Below are 11,795 nucleotides of genomic sequence, written 5' to 3' on the forward strand. Positions count from 1 at the left end.
CAGCACTCACCCAGAAGGAGCAAAAAGAGAGGATTTTACTAGAGCCCAAGGTGGAAATGGTGACTTTGACCCTAGAGACTCCACCCCCACACACACACACTGGATGTGGAGCCTTTGGTAAGAGAACCTCTGGCCAGTCCAGAGGGAAGCAGGAAAATATCCAGCTTCTTTCTCCTCTTGCCTCCTGACATCTTTCTGGTGCTTCCCCATGGCCAAACCCAAGCAGAGGCCAGAGGGTGAATGAGCCCAGCTGAACCAGTCTATGAGGTCAGTCTCCTAGGTCAGAGAAGGGTAGAGAAAGGTGGCAAGTCGATCTGGAAGGACAAATGGAGACCACCCAGCACTTCCAGGTTAAGGCGTTTTATCCCATTAGTGATGAGTGCCATTGAAGGGTTTTGCATAGGGAGGCAATCTGGTCAGATATGGGTTTTCACAAAGACCTCTATGGCAGTAATTCAGGGGACAGAGCTGCAAGCAGTGTGGCATGAGCTAGGGAGACCTGCTGGATCAGAGAAAAGAAGGGCCAAGGTGAGAGATGGTGAAGAATAAGAGACATAGAAGGAGATGGAATGTATCCAGGTGAAAGATGACAAAGAGCTGGAAAAGGGCATAAATAGAATGAAAGAAAGAGATTAAGCTTCGATTTTAAAAACAGAAAGATATGGGGCGCCTGGGTGGTGCAGTCGGTTGGGCGTCCAACTTCAGCTCAGGTCACGATCTTGCGGTCCATGGGTTCGAGCCCCGCGTCGGGCTCTGGGCTGATGGCTCAGAGCCTGGAGCCTGCTTCCGATTCTGTGTCTCCTTCTCTCTCTGCCCCTCCCCCCTTCATGCTCCGTCTCTCTCTCTCTCAAAAATAAATAAACGTTAAAAAAAAATTGTAAAACCAGAAAGATAGAAATTGGTGGTTCTTAGTGAAGACAAAAGCCAGGATCCTCTTGGATGACCAAGATTCATTCAGGACAAGTTGAATCTAAGTTGTTTATGAAAAATCAAAATGTAGATATCTAGCAGATATTCTGATTTGCATCCAAATACTGATTAGTCTCTATCTACAGCTTTAGATAGCAAAGCCATCAGTAGGTAAATTCTAGTTTAAAACCATGAGAGTGAATAAGATGTCCCAGGAAGAGGGATGTCCAGAGAAGACAGCCAAGTTGTCTGGGAGTATTAGCACCGAGAAGCAGGTGGAGGAGAACCACTACAAAGGAGACAGACAAGGAGAAAGACCAGAGAAGACAAGGAGAGCCCGGAGAATGAAGCTGCTGAGAGCAGAGGCTAGAGGACCAACACCATTAAATACTGTAGAAAGAAAAAGATAAGCGCAGCTGCTGGTCAGAACATAGTAGGTCATGAGTGTCTTCAGAAAGAGCAGTAATGGGCCTTGCAGACGCTGCCACCCCAGAACCACCCACGCCGCCCAGGTATGGTCAACCCCACTGTGTTCTTCAACATCGCTGTGGACGTGGAGCCCTTGGGCCGCATCTCCTTCGAGCTGTTTGCAGACAAAATTCTAAAAACAGCAGAAAAATTTTGTGCTCTGAGCACTGGGGAGAAAGGATTTGGTTACAAAGGTCTCTGCTTTCACAGGATCATCCCGGGATCTATGTGCCAGGGTGGGGATTTCACACGCCACAATCACACTGGTGGCAAGTCCATCTACGGGGAGAAATTTGATGATGGAAATTTCGTCCTGAAGCACACAGGTCCTGGCATCCTGTCCATGATGAATGCTGGGCCCAACGCGACCGTTCCCGGTTTTTCTTCTGCACCACCAAGACGGAGTGGTTGGATGGCAAGCACGTGGTGTTTGGCAAGGTGAAGGAGGGCACGAACATCGCCAAAGCCACGGAACGTTTTGGGTCCAGGAGCCGCAAGACCAGCAAGAAGATCGCCATTGTTGACTGTGGACAAATCTAATAAATTTGACTTGACTTTTATCTTAACTACCAGAACGTTCCTTCTGTAGCTCGGGAGAGCGCCCTTCTGCCCCCATCTCCTCAAAACCTCCTATAATCTTTGTGCTCCCTCTGCAGTTCCACGGTCCCTTGTTTTCCTCACTCCCCTCCAAGTTTAGTTGGGTTGCAGAGCGAAGAGTATGATCATGAAATAAAAGCTAAACAACGATAACAACAACAAAAGAGCAGTAATGACTGAAGTTGGTGAATGGAGTGCCATGGGTTGAGGAATGAAGTTAAGAGGTGGGCACTGAGAATGTAGATTCTTCTGCTTACAAGTCTGAATGAGGAGGGAGAAAAGTAGAATGATACCTAGAAGGACCACCAGCTCAGTGTGGAGCTTTATGATATGAAATAGGCTTTTAAAAAGAACTGGTAGAGAAGGAGAAGCAGAGAAGAGGGAGAAGCTGGTCACACTTCAGAAGAGAGATCGCTGATGGAGCCCAGACCTGGAGGGACCAGGGCCAACCACCCTTTACACTCCTTGCCTGATTATTTGTCCAGACCCCCAAATCCCACTGCTAGATGGGAGCTCACATCTGCTGTGTCAGCCACATTGTCTGTCACGGGGCTGTGCTCATTCAGTGCTTGAAGAGTGAATGAATGACTGAGTGGATTGCTGGGTGGATATTCAGCACTATAAGAACACAAGAAAAGATGCTTCTCTCTGCAACTTGCAGGAGGCTAAGCTTCAAAACGTGAACTCATCCAACAGAATTCAAGGCACCTTGAGCAACATAACGGTCTTCAGTGAGGAAATTTTCCAGATATACTTAAAAGACACATACCCGTAAACAAAACCCCCAACCCTATCAGGCTGAATGAAGGCCTCTAGTGAGAGTTGTTGGACTAGAGCCAGACAGGCTGGAAACCAGCAATCTTTATGTTTAGATGAATTGAACATTTGAACAGCACTGGTGTTTATTAGCTCGTTTGATTTGGCTTGTAAGAGTCTACTGTGATGTGTGTTATTTCACTTTTTATCTTGAGGGGGGTGGAGGTGGGAGGAGTCTGTTTCTTTCTCAAGGCATTTCTTTTGGTCTCCAGTTGAATTTCTCTCCCAGAACAACTAAAGGTTTGGCCACTTGCAAAAAGAGCTGAGGAAGAGATTCTTGCTTCACTTGGGCGAGGTCTCAAAGACCATGTCCTCCAAAGCTCATCCCTCCTATCTGGCAATAGGACTATTTGGGGCCCACAGTTGGCTGCATCAACCAAGAAGTCACATAGAAGATGTGTGTATACACACACACACACACACACACACACACACACACACACAGTGGAATACTACTCGGCAATATAAAAGAATGAAATCTTGCCATTTGCAACAACACGGATGGAATAAGAGGGTATATTGCTAAGTAAAATAAGTCAGTCAGAGAAACATAAATATTATATGATTTCCCTCGTATGTGGAATTTGAGAAACTCAACAGATGAACAAAGGGGAAGGGAAAGAAAAATAAGATAAAAACAGAGAGGGAGGCAAACTTTAAGAGACTCTTAAATATGGAGAACAAACTGAGGGTTTCTGGAGGGGATTGGGGGGGGGATGGGTTAAATGGATGATGAGTATTAAGGAGGGCACTTGTTGGGATGAGCACTGGGTATAGTGTGTAAATGATGAATCACTGGGTTCTACTCCTAAAGCCAAGACTACACTGTATGTTAACTAACTTGAATTAAAAAAAAAAAAAAGATAAAAAGATTTTTTAAAAGTCAACTGCATGCTGATTGGCTCAGAACACACTGAAAGACAAAACAAGAAATGTCATTTGGGGAAGAGGGTGAGGGTAAAAGGGGAAAGCAAAGAGCCGGTATTTTCCTTTAAGAAGGAACAAAACACGCTCACTCCTTGGATCCCAGCTTCGTGTTCCCCATTGGCAGGGGCAAAATCCCCATGAACCTCATCTGTAAAATGGAAATTTATTCAATTAAAAGTGTCCCCTGCAGTGTGCCAAACACTAAGCTGGGCACTTAGAGGACATCAGTGAACAATAATACCTCTCCTTCTGAATGTTCTAAGAAGTATATGAGATAGTGTCTATAAAATTACTTGGTGGCAATTTACGAGAGGTGCTGAATTAGAGGTAACTGCAGTGATGGTGGTGCTTCTCATACATGGAATATAATGAACAGGATGTGGCAGAGGAGGAGGGTTCACAGAATCACTGAATGTCTCATCAGCTGGGCTGTGAGTTCCATGGAACTAGGAATCACATCTGCCTTCTTTACCTCTCTGAATCGCTAGCACAGTCCTTGACACAGAAATAGCAGGTTATTAACAAGAAGTCGTTCTCAATTGATCGTTGCCAATTAAGTTACCAAATACCGCCAAAGTTTGTGTTCTTCGTCTATAAACACCTCACGACCTAGAGTCCTTCTGACAGCTAGAGATAATGCAAGGCACTGGATACGATGCCTGGTCCATAGAGGCGCTCAAGGAAGCCAACCCATCCCCAGGGGTCTCTTCCTACTTGTAGACTAGGCCCAGTTGTTGAATTTATTCACCTGATGGTCATGGGTGGGAGAGTCTTCAGAGCCCCTCGAGTGACTCCCCACATGGATAAGGGAGGAATTAGGCACAGTGATGCGAAAGGAGGTGCCCAGAGCCACTGACTCAGTAAGGATGCAGGAAGCTGAGGGTAGTCAATGCCCATGAGGTAGGTCTGGTATAGTTAGGGAGATAAGCTTCTCACCAGGGAAACAGTTAAATCCATGTGGGGGGAGAAGAGTGTGAATAGGAATACAGGAGCAGGCAGTGTGGAAAAGCAGGGACTTCAGCTGGGCTCTGAGAGGAGTGTGGGGAGGAGGTGGGGAGGGATTTATAATCAGGGAGAACATCTTGAGCAAGATCTCAGAGGTGACAGTGGTTGTGATCATTCCAGGGTTTCAGAGGAGAGCAAAACCGGGAAAGAGACAAGGCTAATTGACCTACGCATGCCCGCCAGGGCTCCCCACCCTAGCTTACTTCACCTTTCCCATAAATTTATAGGACAGACTATTGTTATTGTTGTCAACTGGGACTCCTTGGCAAACACCAAAGTTGGTATTTGAATCAGGTCTGTCTAATGACAAAGTTTTTGTGTCTTTCATTCTACCCATGTGTCTTCCTGGAAGGGCCAGGTGTGGCCCCCTTGGTAATGAGGTCTCCCACTGGAAGCAGGGAGGTCTGGTTCTACCCCTGAAGAGCGGAGTGACCTGGGTAAGAGCCTCCCTCCCACTCCCCTCCTGCCATACGAGGTGTAATGGTTCCTGTTTTGTAAATGGGAACAGTAATTCCTACCATATGCCTGTCTCACATCAGCCCTGGGGGTTTCTTCTGTGAGGTTCTCACCCCAGAGGACGGCTTGGGGACCTGCCAGGGTGGTCTTACTCCTGGAAAAGAAGAGTGTGGCAAATGAGGCATAGATTTTTAAAGCTTCCACCCAGTGATACACTCATTTCCACTCTTTGGCCAGTGCAAATCCAGCAACCACACCCAAGTTTAAGAGGCAGGAACATGCCCTCTTACTGTGTATCTGGGTGAGAGAAAACTGGAAAGAGTAATGACTACCACAGGAAACTCATACCTGTATCACTCAGAATGTTTTGCAAGAACTTTTGACACACCTGAGTTCTTTCCATTTTTCAAACTCCCCAGGTGACTTAAACCCTCGGGATGGAGAATGTAGATGGGATTCTAGGCAATGGGGGGCTCTTTCAGATTTCCAAGAAGGAAAGGATAGAACTGCTAAAGTTTGATCAGTCAATGAAAACTACCATCCAGGTGGTGTTGGAGATCAGTGGCGATGGAATGCAGGCTACATTTACAATGGGACAGCCTGGAAAGATGGGAGCTGTGGAAAAGACACTGGAATAATCCAGGTCCATCCTGGACTTGGGATGTGGTGATGGGAAGATAAGGCAAATCCACGGAGACATTTTCATGCAGTAAACACTAATTGAGCACCTACTATCTATCAAGAACTGTGCTGGGCACCAGAGGCAGGGGATGGGTAAGGAGTGAGACTCAATGCTCAGAAGAGTAAACCTGAAACATGCCATTGATGAAGGGTCTACCTTTTACTGAGGGTGTCATGGAGAGTCCGAAAAGAGTGCTCTGTCGCATGTCACAGAGAAGAACGTACTCTGCAATCTCCATCCAACCACGCTCTTCTTCCCCTACCTTGTGCTGTGGCCACAGGGGCCTCACTTCTTTGTTCCAGGGCTCCAACCCCTCCCTTCCCCCATGCTTCTAGAACTCTTCCTTCTTTTTTCCAAAATGAGTTCATTGTCTCTCTGAGCCTCTCAGAGGTTGCAGGCTGGCACACACTGGGCAGGTAGTCAACCCCCCCCTTAGAACTCACCCTCTTTAGAAGACAAAATACAGTGAAAATCACCATCAGCTTTCTCTGTCTTCCCAGTTGCCTTCCCTCACCCTCTTGTTGGGGGACAACTGTGGCTTCAGGCAATCTGTTACCTAATTCCCTCTCAGAGGGCTCTGAGAAGACAAAGCAGGTCATTCATTTGTGCCTGGCCTCACCTCGCTCTCTCAGACACCCTCCCCTCTTCCTGTTGGCTCTGCTGGTCATTTAGAACTCTCCCAGCTGGGCCAGGCCGGCCTCCCTGAGGGTCCACGGGCTTCTCCGGAGAACCCGGGGACTTGTGACTTTCTCTGCTTCTGCACACTGGTGCTGGATTCCAAGGGGCTTGGGGAAGGGGACAGAGACGCCTACTGGGAACCTTACTGACCTTTCTCCTTCACAGATGCTCTCTAAAAACTCAGCCCACGATGCCACAATGATGAATATTGATAAATGCTCTTTCTATGCGGCGCCTGGGTGGCTCAATGGGTTGAGTGTCCGACTTCAGCTCAGGTCATGATCTCATGTTCCATGAGTTCGAGCCCCACATCGGGCTCTGTGCTGACAGCTCGGAGCCTGGAGCCTGCTTTGGATTCTGTGTCTCCCTCTCTTTCTGCCCCTTCCTCACTCATGGCTGTCTCTCTCTCAAAAATAAATAAACATTAAAAAAAAATTATAAATGCTTTCTAGCAATGGTAAGTATTAGCAATGACTAAGTATTGTCCACATTTTAAAATATATACATAAACAAAACAATGCTGACACGCTATACTAATGAATAGTGTGCCTTCACCCAATGATGTGGGGATGCATTTCTTACCACTTCCCATCAGAAAGAGGTGAATGTGAGCAAGGTGCTGTCTCTCCCAGCCCCAGATGGGGTGAGGGCTCAGTTTAGAGCAGGGCAGTGGTGGTGGAGAGGCTGTATGGGACAGACAGCACTGGTGACCGTTCCTCCCCTGGGGAAACAAATAGAATTAACTAAATCTGAAGCAAGTCCACCGACCTCCGATGTGTCCTTTTCCTGGAAAACAAACAAAATGAAATGACTATGAAAAAGGAGAAAATGCTCTGCCTACGGAAGTTCTCACAGCCAGGCTTCTTGCTGGGGAGGTCGTCCGGGCTGAGTGCTGTGTTTCTGCTACAGAATAGAGAGGCAACACTCACCCCTGCTGCGCTGCAGTGCAAACCACGTAGGACAGCTGGGACTCCCGCCCCAGAGGGCGTGACAGGACTTTGGACATCTCGCACCTTCCATCAGCTGCTCATGGCTGCAGAGCTTGGCTGTGCTCCGCAGCCCAACCTCTCTGAGGGCATCATAGAGCCAAGGTCACCGCCCCACTATATTAATCATGTTTTTTATTTTCTACACTCACTGACACTTTGACATCTTCAAGCCTTGCTGACCCAAGAGGGACTCCTCCTCCCCTGGCTAGCCAGTTTCTAGAAACATCAAAGGACCCACCACCAAGGGCTCCTTTTACGTGCAAAGCCCACACCCCAAACATCTCCTCCCTCAGGTTCTCACAGGACTGTTTCACTACTGGCTAATATTCCCTTGCATTCATCATCCCAGGCCAGGCATCATGCAACTCAGGACAGCCCCTACGCCCCAGAGCCTGCTGAAGTTATTCAGACTGGCCGATTTCTGAGCCTGCTTAACCTGCCTTGCACATTGCTTCTGCAGAAACCACAATACAGACTCTTGCCATGAGTTCCTTGTGCTCTCCCTGCCTCCTGATCCGCCCTGGCGCCTCCCTGAGTGGCCTCGAATGGTATGATGTGCCCCCTTCTCTTGGGGAACTGGGAATAACAAACTATTTTTTCAATGGCAATCATCTTCTGGCCTGCGGGCCTCACCGAACCGAAATAAAGATGAAACCTACATTTTAAAACACCTGCCTTGGGGGGCCCCTGGGTGGCTCAGTCCAACTACGGCTCAGGTCGTGATCTCCCAGTTCATGGGTTCGAGCCCCGCATCGGTTCACTGGCTGCTGTCAGTGCAAATCCTGCTTTGGATCCTCTGTCCCTCTTTCCCTCTGCCCCTCCCCTGTTCAGAGTCTCTCTCTCTCTCTTGTTCTCTCTCTCTCTCTTTCTCTCTCTCTCTCTCAAAAATGAAAAATAAACATTTTGAAAAATAAAATAAAATACCTGCCTTGGGCCAAGGGCTGGAAGTGGTGTGGACGGTGTTTGAATGTTGCTTAGTTTCTCTTGGCTGAGGACAAAGGGTCTTTGACTATTTCCAGTCCTTGAGTGTGCTGAAACTTCTGTCTCTCTGAGATTAACACACTGAAGGCAGGGCCTGGGGCACAAGGTGAGTCACTGGCAATTTGACAGTCCTAAAACAGAGACAACTAACACTAGTTAGGGCTTCTCATGCGCCTGTGTTTTGCAGTGCGGCTTGTCTGTATATTCTTTCCATAAAACCCCACAATCTCACACGCCGGGCTCTGTGCTGACAGCTGCCCAGAGCCTGCTTTGGACTCTGTGTCTCCCTCTTTCTCTGCCCCTCCCCTGCTCATGCTCTGCCTCTCTCGCTCTCTAAAAAATAAATCACACACACAAAAAAATTAAAACAAAAAAATCCCACAGCCTCCTTCAATTAAGGTGTCCATAGCGCAAGTTAAGGAGCATAAAGGTCTGGGTCAGAAAACCCACTCTTTCCCACCTGCCCCACCACCTTTGCTCTGATACCAATACCACACTCATAACATTTCTGACACTGGATGTGGGGGGTTCTCCCCATCAAGCAATCCTGCCACTCCCGTGGGTGCCCTACAACTTTACTCCCACTACGCAGAGACAGCATCTGATCCCACAGGTAAGGGCTCAGTCCCATGGGACTGCTCCCACCCCCTCCCCTCCCCCCCTTCATGCCAGTCACAAGTACTAAGTCCCAGGGTACCCACAGCTTCTGTCCCATTCGGCTACAAATCGGAAGTTTCCCACAACCCCCTCGTTGGGCTCCATTTATTTGCTAGAGCAGCTCCTAGAACTCGGAGAAACACTGAGTTTCCTAGCTTCTTAAAGATATGATAAAGGACACGGGTGAAACACCACATGAAGAGACCTCACATAGGGTGAAGTCTGGGAGGGTCTCAAGCGCAGGAGTTTCTCTCCCCAGGGAGGTGGGGTATGTCACCACCTGGAAGCTCTCAGAACCCCATATTTTTGGGATTTTTTTATGGAGGCTTCATCGTGGAGGCATATTCGCCATCAACTCCATTTCTACCCCCTCTGCCCTCGCTAAAAAATGGGAGGTGGGGCTGAAAATTCCAAGCTTCTAATCATGGTTTCGTCTTTCTGGTGACCAGCCCCATCCAGGAGCCCACCAAGAGTCACTTCATTAGAACACAAAACGCTCCTGTCACCCAGGAAATTCCGAGGGGGTTGGGAACTCTGGGTCAGGAACTGAGTCATAGACAAAGGAACAGAAGATGCTCCTAGTATCTGGGGAAGTTACAAGGGTCTCGGGAGCTCTGTGCCAGGAACTGGGGCAGAGACCAACATATGTATTTTCTATCATCTCACCAGGTCCAACCTACAAAACTGGAATCCTTGTGAATAAATGTGTTTGAAAATAAATTCTATACATTTCTGCTCTCTTCAGTTCATTCAAAGGGGGGTAGGGCAGGCCGTAGAGCAGGCAACCCAAATAAGAATATTTAAGCTTTTAGTGAAGGCTGAAGCATGTATTCACTTGTCAGTACATACAAGCTTTAGTGTCCACTTAATACCTATTTCAATGGTTGAAGAGACATAGCTTTCTGGAAAGGTAAGGGATACTAATTTCTATTCATATAATTGAGAGTCGGGTGTCTTTACTCTCTCCTGTTCTCATGTGCAGGAGGGGTGGGCAAGGCTTAAAGACAAGCTAAGCCGCCAAGACTGATGGCTGGAAACTTACGCAGCAGGGCTCCGAAACTAGCTCCATCGGGCTCCCGAAGGTGATTTCTTAACCTCATTCCTGTCCGGACTGAACAACCAACATTGTCAGGTCAGTGATCTCTGGTGACCAGCGTGTTACCAAGTTTTACCGAGAGCAAGGCTGACCGGTATATGCTGCTGGAATGGAGTGAAATGCCACGGAACTTGCCCGGTAACAGAGAGTCGAGCTCCAGCCGGCAGATCCCGTGATACGCTTCTGATGCAGTGTGATGCCACATCGTTGCTCATTTAGGGAGAGTTTACTCCACAGACATGGACGCCAGGAACCTCGGAGGATTCCCACACAACCACTGAGACCTCCCCACTTTCTGGTGGCCTGAGATGTGCCTGTGCGACTAGAAGGCGAGGTTCTATTCCCAGCGGCTGCTGACGAGCTGTGTGGTCCTGGGCACGTCATTTAAGCTCTGTGCACCTTAATTTCAGTCGACTCACTTAGAAATGACTCACTGAGGTCCTACTAAGTAGCAGGCCCGAGCTAGGTTACATAGTGTTAAGAGTTCAGGTTTTGGAGACAGACAGACTGGATTCACATTCCAGCCCATCACCTTTCTAATTGCGTGGACTTGGGACACTCCCTTCTCTTATCTAATTAATATGAGCCGGCAACCCGGGGCTGCACGCTTTCTCCATCACCCCAGGAGAATGGGTTAAGCATATATCACGCATCATGTGTTCAACCCTGGGGAAGGTAACAACGTAGCAAACCAGACACAGGAGAGTGCTTACCACACCCAGACACTGTTACAAACTGTCGGCATATATTCATCCAGTCGAGCCTTCCGACCGCCCTCCACTCTCAGTATCCCTGCCCTGCAGCTAGGATTTGGGGCACAGAGAGATTAACCAACTGGCCTAAGGTCACACAGCAACTAAGTGACAGAGGTGGATTCAAACCCAGTGGCCTGGCTCCAGAGTCCCTGCCCATCGCCCTGCGTAGGTTCTGGCTTGCTGTGACCTCTCAGAACTTCCACAACAGATCCCCGTCTGGTTTTCGCTACCCTTGTCCCCTTGTATGGTCTTTCCATGCAATAGTCAGCCCACATCCTTGTTCCCTGCGGGACACCCTCCACGCATCCCCACCACCTTCAGGGGCAAGACCAAACTCCTCCAGAGCCCAAAGTCCTGCCAGTCCTGACCCTGAGCAACCTGCTCACTGAGACATACCTCCCCACCCCCTGCCCACTGCCACCACACCAGCACCTTGGGACCTTGCACGTCCCTGCTTTTGCTTACCTACCCCCCTCTGCTCTCCTCTCCCCTGCTCCCCACCTCCCAAACCGGGCCAAGCACAGTGGATTTCCTGACATGACACTTACTAGGAGTTTTTTTCATTGGTTAAATGTCCAACTCTTTTTTTTTTTTTTTTTTTTTCAACGTTTTTTTTTTTATTTATTTTTGGGACAGAGAGAGACAGAGCATGAACGGGGGAGGGGCAGAGAGAGAGGGAGACACAGACTCGGAAACAGGCTCCAGGCTCCGAGCCGTCAGCACAGAGCCTGACGCGGGGCTCGAACTCAGGGACCACGAGATCGTGACCTGGCTGAAGT

At 48.5% G+C, this 11,795-nt stretch overlaps 1 pseudogene; it reads left to right on the top strand.

The window, feature by feature from the left end:
* The first annotated feature begins 1,423 nt into the window (after nucleotides 1-1,423).
* Nucleotides 1,424-2,006, top strand: LOC109269632 (peptidyl-prolyl cis-trans isomerase A-like; annotated as a pseudogene).
* Nucleotides 2,007-11,795: the final 9,789 nt, after the last annotated feature.

The sequence above is a fragment of the Panthera pardus genome, unplaced genomic scaffold (assembly GCF_024362965.1).
Source record: "Panthera pardus isolate Hobbes unplaced genomic scaffold, ASM2436296v1 HiC_scaffold_13, whole genome shotgun sequence".
NCBI classification, from domain to species: Eukaryota; Metazoa; Chordata; class Mammalia; order Carnivora; family Felidae; genus Panthera; species Panthera pardus.